This window comes from Vombatus ursinus, unplaced genomic scaffold (genome assembly GCF_900497805.2).
Source record: "Vombatus ursinus unplaced genomic scaffold, bare-nosed wombat genome assembly UNPS02014770.1, whole genome shotgun sequence".
NCBI classification, from domain to species: Eukaryota; Metazoa; Chordata; class Mammalia; order Diprotodontia; family Vombatidae; genus Vombatus; species Vombatus ursinus.
The window spans coordinates 1,343,841-1,366,558 of NW_020954548.1; the positions used below are offsets into that span (position 1 = coordinate 1,343,841).

Below are 22,718 nucleotides of genomic sequence, written 5' to 3' on the forward strand. Positions count from 1 at the left end.
TGGTGGTTCTTCCTATTGGTTCTAATTCTTACTTATAACATCACTAATGTGAAAATATCTTTAATAGGAATGTATATGTATAGCCCATATCAGATTGCACACCTGGGTGGGAAAAGAGGGGGAGAAAAATTTAGAACTCAAAAGCTTATGGAAATGATTATTCATAATTCAAAATAAATTAATTTTTTAAAAAAAGAACATAGTATGTTAAGCTATAACAAAATGTCAGACCCAAAAGGGACCTTAGAGCCAATCTAGATTAAGCCTTTCATTTTACAAGGGAGGAAAACGAGATCCAGAGAGGTTAACTGATTTTCCCCAAGGGTACAAGTAGTCAATAAATGAAGATCCTAAAATACATTCTAATCCTTTTGAGGCCTAAAAAGCCACATTAAAAAAAAATTATCCATGGAGCTTTTAACTTCTGTTTCTTGTAAACCACTCTGAAATGGGAGGCCAAAAGGACATGAACTAGTTTGGAAAAAAAAGACAAGCTTTCCAAAGAGTTATCATCACTTTGCTTTAAAGGCGGAAAAATCAACAATCATCCATCAATTTTTTCACACTCCTCATACTGATACTATATAAATGTCCCTAGCACTTATTTCAAGAAATAACTTTTTAGCATAACCTTTTTAGCTATACGGAAAGGAGGCAGACAAGGCCCTGACTTATGTCTTACAAGGAAAAAACACTTTTAAGGAGGGAAAGAAATAAGCTCAAAGAAATTAAGTTAATATAAATCTACCCAGCTCTTCCCACAAAGCAGGAATCCCACATTTCTAGTTTTGCCAATAATTCTCCCACGGTACAAACACAAACTGGAATCTAGTTGCTCTGTCAGGAAATGTGTTTGAAGCTATATGAAGGAACACAGGACCACCAGAGAACTATGGCTCACTGCGAAGCCGTGTTAATTTCTAAATCTGACCTAGCCAAATACCATGTCACAGGCAGGTACATTCACATGTACTCTTTTCTCTCTCTCTGTCTCCCACCCCCATTGAAAAAAAAAAAAAAGGAATGCTTCACAAATTTGCACATCATCCTGGCATAGGGGCCATGCTAATCTGTTTCATTCTAATTTTAGTATATGTGCTGCCAAAGCCACTACTACCCACCCCTTTTGCTTCTTTAAAAAAGAACCGAAATGGACCTCAAAGATCAGAGTCCAGCCCTCTCATTTTTAAAAATTAATTTTTTACCTGTACTTGACAAACATAAAACATATGTATTTTACAGAAAATGACTAGCAAAAGAGGGCTGTGTGTGAAAACTGCGAATCCATTATGTATATATTACATTTAAAAAACTAATATATTCAGCACTCAAATTTCAAAACATCCTGCTTGTCTGTGTATCCTTTTAAACCTCTATTCTTTTCTTTTCTTTTTTTAGGCAATTGGGGTTAAGTGACTTGCCCAGGGTCACACAGCTAGTAAGTGACAAGTGTTTGGTCTGAGGCCGCATTTGAACTCAGGTCCTCCTAACTTCAGGGCCGGTGCTCTATCCACTGCGCCACCTAGCTGCCCCCCTGCCTCTATTCTTTTCTACGCATTTTTAAAAATACTTTTTTTTTCTTCTTGGCATCCCCATGGCTAGTATCCCTCTCCTTTACAAAACTCATCAATTAAAAAAAAAATCTCCTTTGGAACAAATAATCGTAGTCAAACAAAATAGATCCATATAATGGCCATGTTGAGTTTCTTCTTTGTTAGGCAATGAAAGTAGCACGGCTTCATGCTCATTCCTCTAAAGTAATGACTGGTCACTGAATTTACTGAAGTTCTAAAGTCTTAAAGTTGTTGTTAATAATGTTGTTTAAATTGTTTTCCTGGTTCTGCTCAGTTCACTCTTCTTTAATTCATATGTCTTCCTATATATGTTTCTCTGAATTCATTTCTTTTGCTTTTTTTTTACAGTAAAATATTTCATTACATACACATACCATAATTTGTTCACCCATTCCCCAACTGATGAGCACCCCCTTAGTTTTTATTTCTTTGCTACCACAAAAAAGTGCTGTTATAAATACTGTTGTACATATGGGTCCTTTCCTTCTTTCTTTTATATATACCTCCCTGATGTCACGGCCCTCTTTGAGATGGGTCAAGCTACAACAATAAGCCTAGTAATGGTATCACTGGATCAAAGTGTATGCGTAAATTAGTGACTTTGGAGGTATAGTTCTAAATTTCTTTCCAGAATTCCTGGACCACATCATAGCTCCACCAATAATGTATGCATGTATTAACAATTTTCTTTTTGTCATCTTTGTCAAATTGACGGGCATGAGGGAAGACCTCAAAGTTGTTTTAGTTGGCATTTCTCATATTAGTAATAATTTGGAGGGTTTTTTCATATGGTCGTTGACAGCTTGCATTTCTTCCTTTGAGAGCTGCCTACTCATATTTGACCATTGATTTATTGGGGAATGGCTATTGTCTTTACATATTTGAGTAAGTTTCTTATATATTATGCATATCAGAATGTTATCAGAAAAAAAATTAGTGCAAAGATATTGTCTGAGTTATTTCCTTTCTTTTTTAAAAAAATAAGTTTTTGTTGATGTATTTTGAGGGTTGTCCTTTATATCAACCATAATTTCCCCCACCAATCCTTCTTCTCTGAAGGCCATCTGATATAACAAAAGAAGAAATAGAAAAAGAAAAGGAAAAAATCAGCATAGTTGATCCACACATCAAAAAAGTCTGAAAATACATGGAATGTACACTTCTGGACCTCCCACCTCTGCACTGGGGTGGGGTGGGAGTTTCTTCTCATCTCTCTTCTTTGGAGTCAGGTTCACTGTTTATAATTTTGCAACATTTATTGCTGATTTTCTTTTCGGGGTTGTTTTTTCCATTTACATTGCTTCTGCCATTGTATCTATTTTTTGGTTCTGTTTAATGCATTCTGCATAAGTTCATGTAGATACTTTCAAGCTTTTCTGTATTCATCACTTTTGTCATTTCTTACAGCACAGTAATATTCCATTACTTTCATATACCCACAATTTATTTAGTCATTCCCCAATCAATGGGCATCTACTCTATTTCCAATCCCTTGCCATCACAAAAAGTGCTGCTATAAATTATTTTGTTGTATTTGGGGACTCTCTTCTTATCAATGGCTTCCTTGGGACATAAGCCTAGTAATGGAATCTCTGGATCAAAGGGTATGGACCTTTTAGTCACTTTTTTTTCCCCACAAGTTGTGCTTTCCAAAATGGTTACACTTATTCATAGCTCCAACAAACAACACCAGTGTGCCTATCTTCCCACAATCCCTCCAACATTTACGATTCTTATATGTAATCATCCTCGCCAATTTGCGAGGTGTATGGTAAAACCTGAGGGCTGCTTTGATCTGCATTTGTCTTGCAATTAGTGATTTGGAGCATTTTTTTCATATGGCTGTAATAGTCTGAAATTCTTTATCTGTTCATATCCTTTTGTTCATATCTATTGGAAGATAGGAAATAAATAATTATTAAATGCCTACTACGTACAGACACTGTGCTAAATGCTTTACAAATGTTATTTCATTTGATCCTCCCACCAACCCTAGGAAGTAGGTGCTGTTATTATTCCCATTTTACAATTAAAGAAAGTGAGGTACACTGAGGTAAAGGACTTATCCAGTGTCACACAGTTAGTGTCTGAGGTTGGATTTCAATTCAGGTCCTCCTGGCTCTAAGTCCAGTACTCTACCAACTATACCACCTAGTTGCCTCAATTCCCTATTGGGAATGGCTTTTGGATAGACACACACATGTACACTTATTATAAAATACATATAAACATGCATAGTACATATAATATATATGTTAACTGTTTATATATCTTGAGTACCAGACCCTTGTCAGAGACATGTGATGCAAAGATTTCTTTCCCATTTCACCACTTCCCTTCTTATTCTAGGCATATTAATATTGTTTTTGCAGAAGTTTTTCAGCTTCACGTAATCTGTTACCCATTTTATCTTTTGTAATTGCCTCTGTCCCCTGTTCAGTTAATGATGCATCACCTACTCATAGCTGTTAGAGGTATATGATCTGTTTCTCTTATAATTTTTTAATAGTATTATCTTTAATATTAAGATCATGTATCCATTTAGAGTGTATTGTGGAATGTGGGTAAGTGTTGGTCTAAGACTAATTATTGATAGACTGCTTTCCAGTTTTCCCAGCAGTTTTTATCAAATAGGGAGTTCTTTTCTAAGAAATTTATATTTTTTTGCTTTATCAAACACTGAACTCTGGGTATTATAGTATGGTTTCAGATCTGGTATAGGTCCCCTAATTACCTTTTTTAAAAAAAAAAATAATTTCTCTTGAAATTCTTGACCTTTTGTTTCTCCAGATGAATTTTGTTATTTTTTTCTAGCTCAATAAAGTAATTCTTTGGTAGTATGGTTGTTGTATGTCATGTTGTTTGTCCTTCGTTTTTGAAGAGGACAAATGACATCATAGGGTGACATCTTGACTCATGTGTGAATTGGATTTTAGGGAGGCAGAGTTGCACAAAGTCATCATCCTCATTTTCTCTTCCAGAGTCACTGAAGTCCAGTGGCAGCACAAAAGTCAAGAAAACTGGCGATGACCCAGGATGCAGTGGATGACTTTGATGTCTTTGATGCCTGACCAAGCCCTAAGTACTCCACAATGACTGCTTCAGTCACCTCCGTGGCTGTTAGAACAAACTGTTCTCATCTGCCCATCCCACCAGGGAAAGCCTTCACATGCTTGGAGGAGACAACATCCCCCTAACTCAGTGACAGGCTTGAAGCTTGTTGGTTATCCTCAACCTAGTTTAGCCTGTCTGCTGAGACGGTTTACCAGGGTGTGGCTGCTGCACATACTACAGCTTGGTGGAGCCACAGGTAAGAGCTGAGTACCAGGTGGACACCAAAGGTGGATGAACAACTCTGAAAAGGACTGGGCAAGCCCTCACGCCAGAAGTGCTAGTCCTCTTGAACACCCCACACACCCTGGTGGAATGGTACTGAATAAGTAAATTAATTTAGATAGTATTGTCATTTTTTTTTTATCTTATTGACACAGTTCAACCATGACCAAGTAACATCTCCCCAGTATTTAGGTCTGTCTCTTTTTTCTTTAAAGAGTATTTTTGTAATTGTAGTCATACAGCTCATTCATGTGTGTCTTGGAAGGCAAATTCCCAAATGTTTTATACATTCTGTGGTTATTTAGAATATAATTCCTCTTTCTGTCACTTTCCATTGAGTTTTGTTGGTAAAACAAAGAAAAAAATATTTACATATGGTTCATTTTTTTACTCCGCTATTTTGCTGAAGTTATCCTTTCAATTTTTTTTTTAGATGATTCTGTAGCGTTCTCTAGGTAGACCATCATAATCTGCAAAAAGTAATACTTTTGTTTCCTCTGTCCCTAGCTTAACACTAGATTTCTTTTTCTTTTCTTATTGCCATAGCTAGTCTTTCTACACTTATACTAAATAATGGAGATGCCTTCTGGATATCTTTTACTGAATACTGCACAGTGATTTCAAGCCCAACATTTTAAAAATAGAATTCATCATCTTCTCCCCCAAACCTTCCCAGTTCCACACTTCCCTAATATTGTCAAGGGGCCCACCACCCTTCTAGTCACCCAGGCTCCTGATCTTGGTGTCGTACTCAATTTATCACAGACTCTCCTCCTGCATATCCACTCTGCTATCAAGTCTGGATGCTTTCACCTCTATAACGTTTCTCCTACCTTCCCTTCTTTCCACCCACACAGTACCACCTTGGTCCAGGGCTAAGCCATCATCACTTCTTGCCTAAATTATCACAACAGCTTTCTAATTGGTCTCCCTATTTGGTCTACCATTTCATCCTCCATTCAGATGCCAAAGTGCAAGCACAGATCTGACCATGTCATCCCTCCATCTAATAATAATAATAATAATAAGAGCAAGGATTTATAGATAGCACTTTTAGGTTTATAGAGCACTTTACAAATATCTCATTTGATTTTCACAACAATCCTAGGATATAAGAAAACTGGGATAAACTTGCCCAGAAGTCACATAGCTAGTAAATGTCTAAATCCATGTTGGAGCTCAGGTCTTCCTAACTCCATGTCCAGTGCTCCATCCATTACACCACCTAGCTACCTCAAAAGAGTGTAAGCTCCTTGACAGCAGAGATGATCTAAAATATTTTTTCATTCATTCATTTATTCATTCTAATTTCATCAAGCCTCTGAACTCTAAACACACTTATCAGAGAAATTCTCAGCAATGTGAATGAGATCAGTCTAACTATATACTAGAAAAACAAAGTGGACTAGAAACACATATTACTTAGAGTAAGACATGCAAATGGAAAGGCAATCCATCAAATAAGTATATCACTATATCAATATATCAATACATATATCTATATATCTTGGACATGCAGAGAAGATAGGCAATAAGCTGAAGATGGAAGAGGAAAAGGTCAGGTTGGCTTGCACTTGGGAAAATGTATAGTGCTAAACTCCCCACCCCTGTAAAATCCATTTCTTTAAAAACCACATCCTCACAGTGATATTATATAGCTATGAATCATGAAAAATCATTTCAGCCTAGATGATAAAAAACAGAAATAGTTAATACAGGAGAAGTTGTGGGGATATGAGCACAATAATATACCATTTGTGGCACACAGAATTATCCAACTGCCCTAGAAAACTATCTGGAACCAAGCAAGGCACTAAATTGTTAGGGTCCTTTGATCCAGCAACATCACTACTAAGCACATACCCCAAAGAGGTCAAAGACAAAGACAAAGCTCCCATATGTATCAAAATACTGGCAGCAATAGAGTTGGTGGAAGCAAAAAGAAAAAGAAGAATACAGTGGGTACCCACTGATTGGGGAATGAATAAACAAACTGCACCATATGTATGTAATGGAATACTATCGTACTGTAAAAAATGATTAATATGAGGAATTCAAAGAAACACATATGAGAGGATACCTCCAACCTACCCCTTCATGGAGGTGGGAAGTCCACAAGTATTACATATTATAGATGTTTTCAATGTATTCATCAGTTGTGGTGACTCTTCCCCCCTCTCTTCTTTAAAAAAAAATACAATTTATTATATGAGATAGCTCTCTGGGAGGAGGAAGTAGAGGAATATAGGAGATAACTATGATAATATAAAAAACAGAAGACTTCAATAAAAACTTATTTTTAAAAAATTGCCATGGATACTAATGGGCATTATGGTACAGTGGAAAGACCACTAGCTTAAGAGATATGAGTCCTAGTTCTGGTTCTGTCACCATCCAGTCCTGCAATTTCTCCAGCAACATAGGAATGCAGGCAAAGAACCATCTAGCGCAATTCCCTTTTTTTATTGATTAGAAAACAGATGTCTAGAGATGGGAAACTATTTATCCAAAGACAGCAAATGCATTAAGTGCCCTGACTTTAAGTCTAGTGAGTGCCCTTTACCAATTGCCTCCTTTGGAAAACAGGGGTGACAGGGTAAAGCGCAAAGTGTTCCATCAATCGGCATTGTTTTTCAAAGCAGCAGGAGGCAGGGGCCCAAGGACCACCACAGAAGAGCAAGAGTTAAATGCTATGGCGTTTTCCATGGCAAGTCATTACTTTCCTGAAAGAATAAACTTCACTACAGTCCATCTGGTTGCCACATGTCCTAAAACATCTGACCAGACAATCTTAGTTATTTTTGGGACCAAAACTCATTCTCAGAGCTGCGATTAAGAGGGAAGATTAAAGGAGAACAGAAGGCTGATGAATGTTCAAGGATTGGAGAAACACCTCCTCTCTTAAGCCATCGGAGCTACAGGAGTGCTGGCTCTGACGGACACCAGTATTTTAAACCAAGTGAAGACATTACATTTTAAACATAAACTGCCACAGAAGTCCGGCGTGAACACTCACTGATGTGCCTGTCTTTTCAGTCTGGTCACGGTCCTAGTGCTCGCTGTAAGCATCCCAACAACATGACATCACTTGGAGTTCAGCCACTTTGCCAAAAGATCCCCGTTATCATTCCATACTTCAATAGCACTTTCCTCAGGCGTTTCAACTGCTCTGATTCAATCCAACAACCATTTATTAAACACTAACTGGAATGTCCAAGGCTGGGGTAGTTGGCACCTAAAGATGTAGAAATAGCTGAGCAGAAACAAAACTGGGGTAGAAGTCTGGAGATCCGAGTTCGAATCCCAGTTCTGCCACTTTCTAGCTCTGTGATTACAAGCAGATCCTCCATAGGTTTCGCCATCCATAAAGTAGGAATTATAATCACCGTCAATAATCACCACAGCTGAAGTTAAAAAGGTACTTGACATTAAGTATTTGTGCCTCAGTTTCCTCATCTGCAAAAAGAGGAAAGTGGATGAGATGTGGCCTCTTTCAGCTCTGGATCTGTGACTTCATTGAGTCCTTCTATGAACCCCATGAAGGATAAAAGACTACTTCTGTCTTACAGATGAGGTAGCATGACAGAACGGAGTGAGCACTGGATTGGTAGTCAGAAGAACCCGTTTCATATCCTACCTCAAGAACCTGACTTTTTGATCATGGGCAAGTCACTTTACTTCTCTGAATAAATAATCTACTACCTATATTGCAGAATTGCTGTGAAGAAGGCATCTTAAAAGCCTTAAAGCACATATTATTACAGATGAAAAGGAGGTTCAGCAACTTGCCCAAGGTCAGGAAATGAAAAGGTGACAGAGATAATGCTGTTGACAATCCCTGATTCTTCTGGAAAGCAACATCTTCACTTACAGCCTTTGTTTCCTTACCTGTTTACAGCTCACTTCTAAATCCCTTATGGCCTAGCTTGCTCATCCCACCATTAAACTGAAATTACACTTTCCTCTAAATCAGTGGTGGGGAACTTAAGGCCTTAAGGCCACATGTGGCCTTCAGTTTGGATTCAGTCAAAGGGCCACACTTGAGGACCCAGAGGGCCACATATGGCCTCAAAGCCACAAGTTCCCCACACCTGAAACCAATTTCCCTAAATGCTAATTCCTAAGGATTTCTTAAGTCCTCATGCTCCTTGACCTTTCCTCTGTAGCTTTTGATAGTGTAGACCATCCTTCCTCCAGGTTTCTCTCCCTTGGCTTTCATGACACTGCTGTCTTACAATTTTCTTACTTGTCTGACCTCTCCTTCCCAAGCTTCTTTGCTGGGTCATTGTCCATGTCCAGCCCCCTTCACATCTCTCTACATTTTCTCTTGGAGATCTCATCTCATCTCATCTAACTCCCAAAAGTTAAGTATACAACCCTAATATCTCTCCTGAATGCCAGTAATGCTTCATCATCTGACTTCTGGATGTCTCAAGGACATATGAAAAGAAACGTGTCCAAAATGAAACTATCTTCTCCTTAAACCCAAACCTCCTCCAAATTCTACCTCTACAATGTCACTCGCACCCTTCGCCATCACCCTGGTTCAAATCCTCATCCTCTCTCACTTGGACAGTACTTCTAATAGCCTCTGAGCTGGTCTCCCTACTTATAGCCTCCCCCTTTTTAACCCATTCTCTGCACAGCCGCTAAAATAATCTAAGACAGATTATGTTGCTCCTCCATTAAAAACACCTAGCATAAAACACAAGCTCCTTAGCTTGGCATTTCAGGCCCTTCATCATCAGGTTCCCACTTACCATTCAGTTCCACTTCTTGATCTCTCTGCAGCCTTCGACACTGTCAATCACCCTCTTCACCTTGATACTCTCTCTTCTCTAGGTTTCTGTAACATGGCTCTCTCCTGATTCTCCTCCCTAGCTGACTGCTCCTTCTCAGTCTCTTTTGCTGGATCTTCATCCAGGTTTTCACGACTAACTGAGGGCATTCCCTACAAAAAATATGGCTCTATCCTGGTCTCTTTTCTCTTCTCCCTCTATCCTACTTAGCTTAGTGAGCTCATCAGCTCCCATGGATTCATGATGAATCATCTATGAAGATGATTCTCAGATCTATTTGTCCAGAGCTAACCTCTCTCCCAAACTCTAGTCTCTTATTTCCAACTGTTTATTGGATATCTAGAACCAGACACCTCATAAACATCTTACATTCAACATGTCTAAAACTGAACTCATTACCTCCCACCCCCCCCAACCCCCAAGCCCTGTCCTCTTCCTAACTTCACTATTACTGACAAAAGGTACCATCACCCTTCTAGTACCTATGCTTGCAACCTAGGTGCCACCCTCAACTCCTACTCTCACTCCCATATCTAATAATTATTTCTACCCTTTCTAACATCTCTCATGTATTTCCCCTTCTCTCTTCTAAGGCTGCTACCATACTCATGCATGCCTCATCACCTCATGCCTAGACTACTGCAGTAGCCTTCTGGCTGGCCTCCCTAACTCATCTCTCCCCACTCTAGTCTACTCAACTGGCAAATTGATCTTTCTTAAGTACATGTCTGACCATATTATCCCACTATTCAATAAACTCCAGTGGTTCTTTATCATCTCTATTAATCAAATACCAAACATAAATCTGTGGCTCACATTTATCTTTTATCTTCTCCCAAATGCTGGTAGAATCAAACATAAAATCTTTTGGCTTTTAAACCCCTTTATAACCTGTCCCCTTCCTACCTTCCCAGGGTTCCTATACCTTCCTCCCCTCCACATACTCAGATCCAGTGACACTGGCGTCCCTGCCGTTCCTTGGGCACTTCACTGGCTGCCCACTCCACCCCACAATGTGTGGGGAACTCTCTCCCTTTTCATCTCTGCCTCCTGGTTTCACTGGCTTCCTTCATGGGTCAGCTAAAGCCCCATCTTCTGCTAGAAGCCCTTACCAGTCTTTCTTAACATAAGTGCCTTTCCTCTGAGATTATCTCCAATGTGTACCCAGTTTGTGTTTTCCTCCCCATCAGACTGCAGGCTTATAGAGCAAGGGCTGTTTTATTTCATGCCTTTCTTTGTATTACCAGTGATTGGCCTATATATAGCAGATGCTTAATGAATGCTTACTGACTTGATGCAATATTATTCCCCTTCACAAACTCTAGGTATTATCAACCAAACTGCTCTATTAGCTGTTCCTCAAAATCAGTCCTCCATTCCCTATCTCTGCCTTCACACAAGCTGCCCCCACATCTGGAACCTACTCCCAGGTGCCCCCTCCTGCATAAGGCCTTACCAGATTCCCATACTTATTAGCACGCTCTCCCTCCTGACATTACTTTATACATACTTTCAATTTGCTAACGAATACTGACTTATGGCATACCTCCACCAGAATGTAAACTCCTTAAAGGAAGAGATCATTTTGAATTTGTCTCAGCAAAAACAATCAGCACCCAACACTAGTGAGGAGGCTTAGTGGATGGAAGGCCAGTTTTGGTGTCTGTGTTCAGCCTTGGGGTTCAGGCCCTGCTTCTGACACCCACTACTGTGTGTGACCATGAGCAAGCAGGTTAACCCTAAAGTGTCCCAGGAAATTGCTTAGACTCTTAAGTTGCTGAGCTTTTTTCGTCTCCAGTAATGATCAGTGGGAAAAGTTTCCACACTTGGAGATTCTCACACTGACGGCATCACAGGTCCATAGCAAAGAAACCCACAGTGTCTAATACAGTGCCTTGCACACAAGAAGAGCTTAACGAGCATTTTCTGGGTTGTAACTCAGCTTCTTAGAATCCTTGCCTTCCTTCAAGGAGTTTCTGATGTGGCTCCCTTACACTTTTTCTCCTTCCATTTTCCTTGTAACAGCCTTATTTGTGCATACATTGTATCTCCCAGTAGAATGTAAGGTCTTTGAGTCCAGGAACTGTTGTTCTGTATCTTTTTTCATCACTAAAATGTAGCACAGTGCCTTGTATACATGTCACTTAATAACTCTTGGCCGAATTCAATTGAGCTTTTGCAACGCAATCTCTGTGTGAATTGTAAAGCATTAGAAAAATGAGAACTTTTATTCTCCTAGGACATGGTTTCCCAGAGTCCATGCACAGAGACATTGCCAGCATTTGGGAGCAAGGCAAAAGATAAATGTGAGCCTCAGAAACTTAAGCTAAATAGGAATCAACATAAAGTAGATGAGATGGCCAGCTGTAAAAGGAAGCTTTAACCCACAGAAGCCCAGAGACAGAGTTTATAAATGGGTGGTGGATGAGAGAGATTTAAGATAGCCCCAAAATCCTGTCAGGGAGACACTAATCTAAAGGTAACTAAAGGAAAATAAAGTGCTATCTTCTCAACTGTACTGCAAGAGGGAGGAATAACTGATGACTGATAAGCAAGGAATCAAAGAAACAAAGACCAAGGCATACCCCCCCCCATATTTGCTTAAATAAGCATGACTGGAACGTAACTGTAAAGAAAGCTGTGATCTCGTCCACCAGAGTAAATAGACAAAGTAATACAACGGATGCTCCAGTGCTTCAAGCTTAGGTGATTACAAATTCTACCACCTCAGCGTCTTAATGGTGGCTGTAGCACCCTGGACCATAATCAATCCTCTGGAGATGAACTTCTCCAAACCTAGGTATGCCGATTTTCAGACCACAGACTCAATCACCAAGCCCATACTTGAAATCCTGCCAGCTTGCTAGTTGTCTAAACTAATTTTTCATTGGCAAAGATAGCCTTCAGGGTCACCTCTAGATGCCATAATGCAGACTTTAGTGAATAAAGTATCATAAAATGTAGACACGTGCATAAATGTTAGATTTGACTATTTCATCTCTTGAAATCTGTTTCTCTGGTAATAATAATAATAGCATTTATATACAGCCTACTGCCAAGGCCCTATGCTAAGTATTTTACAAATATTCTCTCATTTGCTCGGCAAATATAGATGGGATGTAGATGCTATTATTATCCTCAAATGGGATATAGGTGCTATTATTATCATCTCTTTTACAGTTGAGGAAACTGAGGCAAACAGATGTTAAGTGATCTGCCCAAGGTCATATAGCTTAAGTAAATGTCTCAGGCCAGATCTGAACTCTGGTCTTCCTGATTCCAAGCCCAGTGCTCCATCTAGTTGCCTCTGCTTATAAGATGAGTTACTACTAACCTATCTCACAGAAATTTTCAAACGTAAATGGCAAGAGTATCTAAAATGTGACTTTCTTTAAGCTCTGTGAAGACGAAGGGCTTCTACTCATATGTCACCTAATAGCACGCTCACATGGGGTTGTGGAAGACCCCGGGCTTTAGGATTGGACAACGTAGGTAGACTCCCAGTTCTGCTGCCTATTACCAGCGTGACCATGGGCAAGTCATTTCATTTCGCTGGATAAATTTCCTTCTCTGTAAAAAAGGAGTAAGGTCAGTCCAGTCCTATAACTGCTATCCTATGAACAAAATGAATCAGCCGATCCACACACTGCCTACTACATGCCATACACTACGCTGGGCACTTGTAGATGCAAAGACAAAAACTCAAAGAGTCCCTGATGACCTCAAAGAGCTCCAAAGTCCATACAGGTAGATTTGGGAGGAAGGCAGCAGCAGCTGGGAAAATCGGGACAAGACTCATGTAGGAGGGGGCCCTTGAGCTGAATCTGGAAAGAAACAAGGGCTCCAGGAGAGAGAGGTGAGGAAGCAGTACAGTCCACGTATGGCAGAGCCAGTGCCAAGGCAGGTTGAAGGAAGATGGAGAAGAAGAAAGAAAGCCAGTTTGGCTGACCCACTGTGTGTCTAAAGGAGGAATATGCAGTAAAGTTATAAAGGTAAGAAGGGGCCAGGTTGTAAAGGGAAATGCCAAACAGGAGAGTTTATATAGAGAGGCAATAAGGTGACACTGGAGTTTACTGTAGGGAACATGGTCAAATTTGGGCATCAGAAAATAAATCTGGCAGCTGTGTGAAGGAAAGATTAGAGAGGGGAAAGACTTCGGGCATGTAGATCAATTCACAGGTTATTGAAAGAGTTCAGGGAAAAGGTGGTAAGGCCTAAGCCATGATGCTAGCTATCTGAATGGAAAGAAGGAGGCAGATACAAGAGATGCAAGGGGACCAATGTTGTGGTATAAATGACAAGATCTGGCAAGTGAGTGGATTTGTGGAGTTACCCTGGGCAAGCCACTTAAACCCAACTGCCTAAAAAGAAAAAAAAAAGATTTGTGGAGTTAGGGAGAAAAAGGAATAAAACATGTCGGCAAGGTTGGGAACCTAGGAGACAGAAATATGGAAATTTAGAAGAGGCATGAGGTTTGGGAGGGACTATAACAAGTTCTGTTTTGGACATGTTTTGAGAGGTATATAAGACTAGTTCAAAATGTCCAGGAGGCAATTTGTGATGTGAAACTGGAGCTCAGGAGAGAAACTAGGGCTGGATATATAAATCAATGAGTCATCACCATAGAGATAATTAAATAAATAAATAACTAAAATGGTGCTGAAGAGGTCACCAACCAAGAGAAAAAAAGCAGTAGTCTAGGGAGAAAAAGTTAGAGTTCAAGTTGACAATCTCAGAATTGGAAGGGACCTCAAAGGTCCTATAGTCTGACCCATGGGTAAATCCTGAATTCATTCAACAAACATTTATTAAGTGCCTACTCTGTGCACAGTACTATGCAAGGTGAGGGTATGCGGAAAAGGGAGAAATATATAAAGTTCAGGTAAGGAACAATCCTTGCCTTTACAAAATTTACAGTTAGAATAGGGAAAACATGTCAAAATTCCCTCTACAGCATACCCAATCTGGTCAGACCTGTGCACTAGGAAAATTAATAGTATGTGAATGATGATAAAGAGAGATGAGAAGGCATAGACACCAGCTTCTACAATAGCTAGGCAAGAGATACTCAGGTCGTGAACTGGAGTGGTGACCATGTAAGTAGGAATAAGGTAACAGACACAAAGATGGAAGAGGCAGAAAAACTAGGACTTGGCAATTACCTGGATAGGAGCAGGGTAGGGAGAAGACAAAAGAATCGGAGCAAATTTTAAGGTTTTGAGCTGAGGTGGTGGGGAAGATTTTTTGGCACTATCAACAGAAACAGCAAAATAGGGAGCTAAGACATGTTTAGGTTTAGGTGCCCATCCTGATCACCGCCCTTTGTGGATGTGAAGGATTTAAAAATCCTTCCTAAAATGTCGTTGCCAGAATTAGTCACAGAACTCTAGATGCAGCCTGACAAAAGGGCATTATCACATTCCTCATTCTGGATCCTAGGATGTTGATGTATTCTAAGATCACATTGCTGAGTCCATAAATCCACAAAAACCACTAGGTCTTTTCCAAATGAACTTTTGCCTAGCCACACTTTTATCATTTCATACCTATGCAATGGATTTTTTTTTTTTTTTGGAATTTTACTTTGGTCCCTATTAAATTGAATCTTGTTTAGTCTATGCTCCTAGCCTATCAAGATTTTTTTTTGTATCATTATTCCATCATTCAAAGAATAACTACTCCCAAATTTGTTATCAAGAACCAATTCTATAACCATATTATCTATACAAGTCATTAATAAAAAAAAAAATACTTAAGAGAACAAGGTTAAGGAAAGCACTCCCCAAGAGACATGCCCCTAGACTAACAATTATACATTAGCCATCTTTTTGGGTCAGGTCACTCAACCAGTTCCAAACTTTACTTAATCATCCTATCATCTAGTCCCTATCTCTCCAGAAAGACTTTGTCAAATGCCTAAATGAAATCCAGGCCAACAATGTTCATGGCATGCCTCTGATTTATCAGTTTCCTAATCCTGACTGTCCAGGGGAGAGGGTGCCCTAAACTTAGAAGACACATACTTTTTTTTCCCCCCAAGTCATGAGCCATTGATTCTTAGAGCTAAAAGGAACCTAGGTTTTCAAGTACATCCTCTTTATTTAGAAGAAAAGGGAACTGAAGTCCAGAAAAAGTGACTTACCCATAGCCAAGAAGCTTTAAAAAAAAAGCAAAGCTGGGACCAGAACCCAAGTCTTTAGATTCAGCACTATTTCCACTTCACCATGTAGTCTTTAGATAGAAATAGCTGCAGTCTGCAGGACAATTCTTCAGACTTGATAGAAATAATGCTTCAAAATATCTGATTCTTTGTTCTAATTCTATGCACCCCAAGAAAATGCCTGGCTTTGCAATGCGCTTTGTTGAATACACTCATCCACCTGAAAGGCCAGCCTGATATTGGCTCTCAGGCTAGGTGTAGCAAAAAGAAAAGCATAGTAAGTCAGAGTGGCCAAGATAAGGGGGGCAGGGCGGAGAAGGTCAAGAAACCCAGCTTCTAGTAACATCACTGCCATAACTTAGTATGTGACCTTGAGTAAGGCGCCTCAAATTTCTCCTCTGCAAAACAATAAGTAGTTTTATTGTGTGTTCTGAAGTTTGCAAAGCATTTTACAAAATCACATTTGCTCTTTACAATAACCCTAGGAGGTAGATAATATTATTATCCCCATTTTATAGGTAAAATTATTGAAGCTTATGGAGACTAAATGACTCCCCTAGAGTTACGTGAGTGTCAGAAATAGGACTAAACCCATTCCCCTTACTCCCAGTCCAGCACTTAAAAAAAAAAGGTTTTTTTAATGGATTATTATTTTTTAAACATCCATGTTACTTTCTCATGTGTAAAGTAAAAAATTAATCCAGTGCAGAAGCAGTGTGATACAGTCGAAAGAATGCTGGGTTTGGAGTGAAGGCCCTGGTTTTGTGTCCTTGCCCCTTGCTGATTTGGGAGAGTGAATTCCCTCTCTGGGCCTCAGTTTCCTCCTTACAGGTAAAATGAGGGGCTGGACCACGTGGCGTCCTGTCAGGTCTCCTCAAGTTCTAGATCTGGGATTCTCTCATTTAAATCCAGTGGCTGGTTTTGTTTTTGTTTTTTTTGCTTTTTGGTGAGGCGATTGGGGTTAAGTGACTTGCCTAGGGTCACACAGCTAGTAAGTGTTAAATATCTGAGGCTGGATTTGAACTCAGGTCCTCCTGACTCCAAGTCCAGACCTCTATTTACTGTGCCACCTAGCTGCCCCTCCAGTGGCTGTTTCTGATAATGTATGCCTCATTCCACAGCTGTAGTCCACCGCCCCTAAGGAAGAGGCAGGTATGCTTTGCTGCCAGGCCTCTGACTGGTTAGGCTTGGTACACTGCCCGGGTCAGTTCTGTTGTCTTTAGAACCAAGTTTCCCTTACATTACTGCGCTCATTGCTTACATTGTTTTCCTGCTTCTGCTTTATTCATTCTGTATCAGTTCATAAAAATCTTCCCAAGTTTCTCCAGATTCTTCATGTTCACTGTTTCTCAAAGTACAATAGTATTCATATACCATAATTTGTTCAGCTTTCTCCAGTTAACAGGCACCCACTTTGTTTATCGTCCTTTGCTACCACAAAAAAAGTTTAGTGCTCTGTCCACTAAGATGCCCTCCAGTTCTGACATTCAATGATTTTATGATTCTAAGTATATCTCCTATTAATAACCAGTATCTCAGGCGGCAGCTAGGTGGCACAATGGATAGAGCACTGGCCCTGGAGTCGGGAGGATCTTGGATCTGAGTTCAAATCTGGTCTCAGACTAGACACTTGACACTTACTAGATATGTGACCCTGGGCAAGTCACTTAACCCCAATTGCCTCAAAAACAAAAACAAATCAGTATCTCTCCTCTTCCTTGCTTCCCTGTACCATTAGCCTTCTCTGGCCTCACTTTTCTCACTTCAGAGTCTTGACCCTATTTATAGTTGACTAGTCCAACCATTTACTGTCTTCTACCTCCAAATCCCTTGCACGTGGCCTCCTCCAATCTCCATCACTTACTTCTGGAGGAAATCACACCACTACGGCATGTTGACTGGGTCCTATTATGATTTATTTTATCGAATCTCAACTGGGCTCTCACTGCTGCATGGCAATGTTCTTATTCAATCTTGATTAATTCTGCCATGACTTCAATAACAGCTTTTTAAAAACTTTCCTTTCCTTCTTAAGCCCCCTATACCATTCTTAAGCTCCCTATACTCACCCTCTTCCTGCTCACCTACTTAATGAAATGGCTTCCATTTGTTTTGAATTCTATCATCCCCTACATCCCCTACTCCACACTTCCAAACCCTTTTATGTTACTCCAATCTTCCCTCTTTCAGTCCCTCCTTCCTCTCCAAGGGAAAAAAAAAAGTCTTTTTCTTTGCCATGGCAAATGCATCTGTTTATACCCTCCATTCTACCTCCTCCTGTCTTTACTGGGGCACCTGTCAGCTTGTCTCAATGAACACCCTTCCCCAAATCACCCCAACATCCCTCCCATAACTGTTTCGTACTGGCTCCTTCCTGGCTGCCTACACACGTACCCAGGTCTCCTCTATCTTTAAAAAAAAAAACAAAAACACCTTTTCTAGGCAAGGAATTGATACCACTTTAGTAAGCAGCAATCAGAATGCCAAGATCCTCAATGTTTACACTTTTCTTTATTGAAGTCTTTCTTGTATAGGGTTCTAAAGAAAAAAAATCATAGTCTTTCAGTGTCCTGTTTCTATATAAACGGATTTTGGTAAATTGCTGTGTGTATGTGTGTGTAGAAAGTGGATGCTGAAGGGATCTCTTGGATTCTTGTGTAGCTTATCCAAATGGCATGGGTTGTGAGTGCTTCGTGGACAAAGAAGTATTTGCTGCTGCCACTTGGCCTTTTAATTTAATTGATTTTTAGTACTCAGATCAGTTCTTCTAAGTTTGTCTGTTTAGGAGTTTTTTCGTTGTTAACACTTTCAAAGTTAAAACAGCTGCACTTTCTTTTTCTTCATCACTAGTCCACTTAAAGATATTTGGGGAAAATAAGTTAACTTTATAGTTATTTAAAGGAAATCTATCACTGCTTCTTTGACAAGGTCTATTTACTTAACACACATTTGCATATATGAAGACTGCACTGCCTTTTTATAGGACCAAATTATAAACCTTTGCATATTGAGGGCTTTTGCTTTTATTTCATTTTTCTTTTCTTTTATGTTTCATAAGGCTTCTTTTCATTATATAAGAACAGTATATCAAACAATTATGAATATTCTTAACAGTAGTATATTTCCTACCTTTTCAGAGAATATATGTTCTAAATAATTTAGTCCCAATTTGTAATGACATTCCAAATTTGCAAAGTAAATAAACAACAAAAAAAAAGGTCAAGCTCCTAAACTAGTATTAACATCACGTGTAGTTTTCTTTAAAAGATTTTTACAATGGAGTCTCATTCAGTCTGCTATTGCTATCAGTCAGTTCATGTAAAGGTACTGCATTCTTACTCTACTGTAGAAGTTATTTACTTAATTTGGATCATTTAAAATTTAATGCATTAAGGTAAATTTTGCTTATTAATATTTTCTTATGTTTGGTATATAATTGTTTAATGCTTAAGATGTCACTGTGATGCTGTTACCTCTCAAGTCAAATACTATTCATTTCTCACTCTCAGATATGGGTGTTTGAGCTCATCCATGAAATCAAGCTAAGAGCTTTAGGACTTGTTTTCGTAATGGGTGCTGCTTATGAAACCATAGTTATATTAATACAGTGACTCTTCCAAATAAGCCAACAATTAAGATATACTTGGCTTTTATTTTTAATTTTTTCTAATTTTCACATGCACTTTTCATGTTTAGGAAGATATTAAAAATCACTTAATGTTGGATCTGGATTTGTCAGTGGAAAGTTGTACTAAATAACTAGTTTTGATTGCTGTTCTGTGTTTAAGGCTCTTTATTTCCTATCAGTGAGTATTTAAATAAAAGATTGCCAATAGCTAGTGTTAGACTAAAAAACACCACTGAGATGATCACCTTAAGCAGATCCCAAATTGAATTTTAGCTTTGCTGCATATTTATGTAAATATGGAGTGCATATTTAAAAAAATTTTTTCTCCCCTACTGTAGTTACTGTTTTCAAACCCTATTGAAATTTTCATAATAAGCATCGGTCTTAGCCTACCATTGCAATGCTCACCTTGTGACTCTGTAGAATTCTCATAATATATCTGTCTGTGCAATATGGAAGCTGTGAGTAAAGACACAGTTTTTCAGTCTGGTGGTACACTGCTTTATGTATATATAAGGACCAAAATCCTTAGCTTGCTTACACTATTGCTAGTGTAAAAATTGTTACACCTAATTTTACAGGGCACAAATTATGAAATTATTTCATAAACTGGTAAGTTATTTCCATAAATTATTGTACAAATAGAAAAATTACCATTTAATTATGAGGTTTATAGGCATTGAAAGAACCTATAAAATGCTAACTCACAAATTATATGGTGTTTGTATTTTGGGTTGTAGGATAAATCCAGATATCTATGCTGTGGTAATAATCCAGTGCTTTAACACACAATTGATAATCATTTCAGGCCCTGTAAAATAGTGTTACTATAAACTCTTTGCGTCCTGCTTTGTTTACATTAAACAGAGGATATTCAGTAAATTTTTTCTATTGAACTTTGTATAAATTGCTGACTCAACAGTGTTACCACGGTTTGGCAGTCACGGGACTATACAGTGAAGAAACTATCCCAAGCAGTGATCAGAGTATACTTTACAAAAAAGATTATAATAAAGTTCAACTTTGTGCTAACCAATGCATGCAGGACTAAGAGGGATATTCTAAAAATAAATTAATTTAATTAAAAAAACAAACAAAAAAAAACAAAACACCTTCACTTGACCCTGATAGCCTTTTGAGCTATTACCCTTTCTTACCCTTTCAATGCCAAACTCTTCTTCCTGCTTTCAGCCTAGCACTGTACAATGTAGCTTTTAATACAATGACTCAAGTGAAAATACTCTAAGGTCACCAATGATCTCTTAATAACTCTAGATCTATGATACCCACAATATCCATCACCGCCTCTGCACTTTCTTATTTCCATTGAGGGCATCATCCAGGTTCAGAGCCCTAAAGTCATCCTTGACTTTTCCCTTCTCCCCATCCCCCAAGTCTGGTCAAATTTAATCTCTATTATTTCTCGTATCCTTGCCCTTGTCTTCACTCACACAGCATTCACACCTTACTGTTTTAGCATACGTGGTCTTCTATGTTTCTCAGCTCTTCCCCTTTCAAACTATCATCCAAAGAACTATCAAAATAATCTGCCTAAGGCATGGTTTTGATACTATGTTGATCCTCTATTCAAAAATCTTCAGTGGTTCCCGATTGCTTTTAGAGTAAGCACTAACTCCCCTAGTTCCAACCAACAGTAACACTCATCCACTCTCGCACTCATTTCATATTATTCTCCTTCATGTGTCCTAAATTCAGGAAAAAATGAACTACTCGCTTCCCCACAAGCTTCTCATTTTGTCTCCAATCTCTGTCATCCCTGAAATACACTCTCTCCTTGGCTTCCTTCAAGATACAACTCAGACATCCCCTCATCTGAGAGGGGATCCTAAAGGACAATTTTCCTGCCCCCCTCAGTTCTTAGCATTTTCAATTTACTTTCTGTGTATGTGTGCATGTATATGCATACATATGCATAAATATACATTTCTGCGTATGTTATTTTCCCCCAAAATGAGATAACATTTGTAGTGTTTATCATAGTACCTGGCACATAGCAGGCATTTAATAAATGATTGTTCCCTTCCCCCAGTAGAAAGTAAAGCTCCTTAAGGGCAAGGACAGTATTTTGTCTTTGTATCACCAGCAACTAGCAAAGTTCTTTGCACATAGTAAGTATGTAACCAATGTTTGCTGAGCTAAGAAGGTCGGCTACCAGGTGATGCTTTTTATTTATACTGCTTCAGCTCAGAAAGACAACTCAACATATAGAGGGTTTACATTCCATGTGAGTAAAGGAAATACCTATATTGATAGAATCACAGATACTTAAGTTCTAACCAAGTGGCTAAAATACAAAGGTACAAAAGAGTCAAGAAGAACAACATTTTCTACTTTAATCAACAGCAATAATATGGTACAGCAGAGAGTGTGCTAGATTTGAAATCTGAAAGTGGAGTTGGACCAGCTCTGACACTTTGTAAAACTAAGTGACAACAGGCAATTCTCTGTCTCTTAAGTATCAGTTTCCTCATTTGTAAAATGGGGACAGGAATGCTTGTGCTACCTACCTTACGGGATTGATATAAGCAAAAGAGCTTGACAAACCTGAAAATGCCACATAAATGCGAGACCTAACGGGGATGGCTTCATGGACAAGGCAGCCTTGGAAAGATAGGTGGATAAGAATAATAATTATTATAAATTGGAACACAAGTTCTGACAAGGAAGATTCCCTTTTGCTAAGCCTTGTTATATATTCTTAGACTGGGGACTTAGGAACTTAGGTCTTAGATTGGTGATTACAAGTGTGGAGATCGAACATACTATTAGACTTGGTTGATCTGCTGGCTGGTTCTGCTAACTGCATTTTCTTCTTTCTTTTCTTTTCCCTTTGTTACAAGGGATGGCTTGCTGGATAGGAAAGGGGAGATATAACTGGAAATGAAGGTGATGTAAAGACAGAAGACAATCAAAATTTTAATGTAGACTTTTTAATGAATACAATGACAACAATGTAAACAGAATTAAAAAAAAAAACTGACACTATGTAATTACAACAGCCAAGAAGACATGAAAACGTTAACTTCCCTCCCTTCTTCGCAGATGTAGCGAACTATGGGAGTGGGATATTGCATATACCATCAGACTCAGCTGACATGCTAGTTTTGCTGAAATGATTTTGTCCTCCTCTTTTTTATTCTTTATTATAGGGAATGGCTCTCTAGCTGAGGAAGGAAAAAGGAGAGGTTGAGAAATGAAGG

General features: G+C 38.9%; 1 protein-coding gene and 1 pseudogene across 1 annotated transcript in view; both read right to left on the bottom strand.

The window, feature by feature from the left end:
* LOC114043719 (DNA-3-methyladenine glycosylase-like) overlaps positions 1–22,718 on the bottom strand; it is a 66,032-nt gene that overhangs the window by 36,719 nt on the left and 6,595 nt on the right. The gene's annotated exons all lie outside the window — the stretch shown is intronic.
* On the bottom strand, positions 1,013–1,111 carry LOC114044005 (annotated as a pseudogene).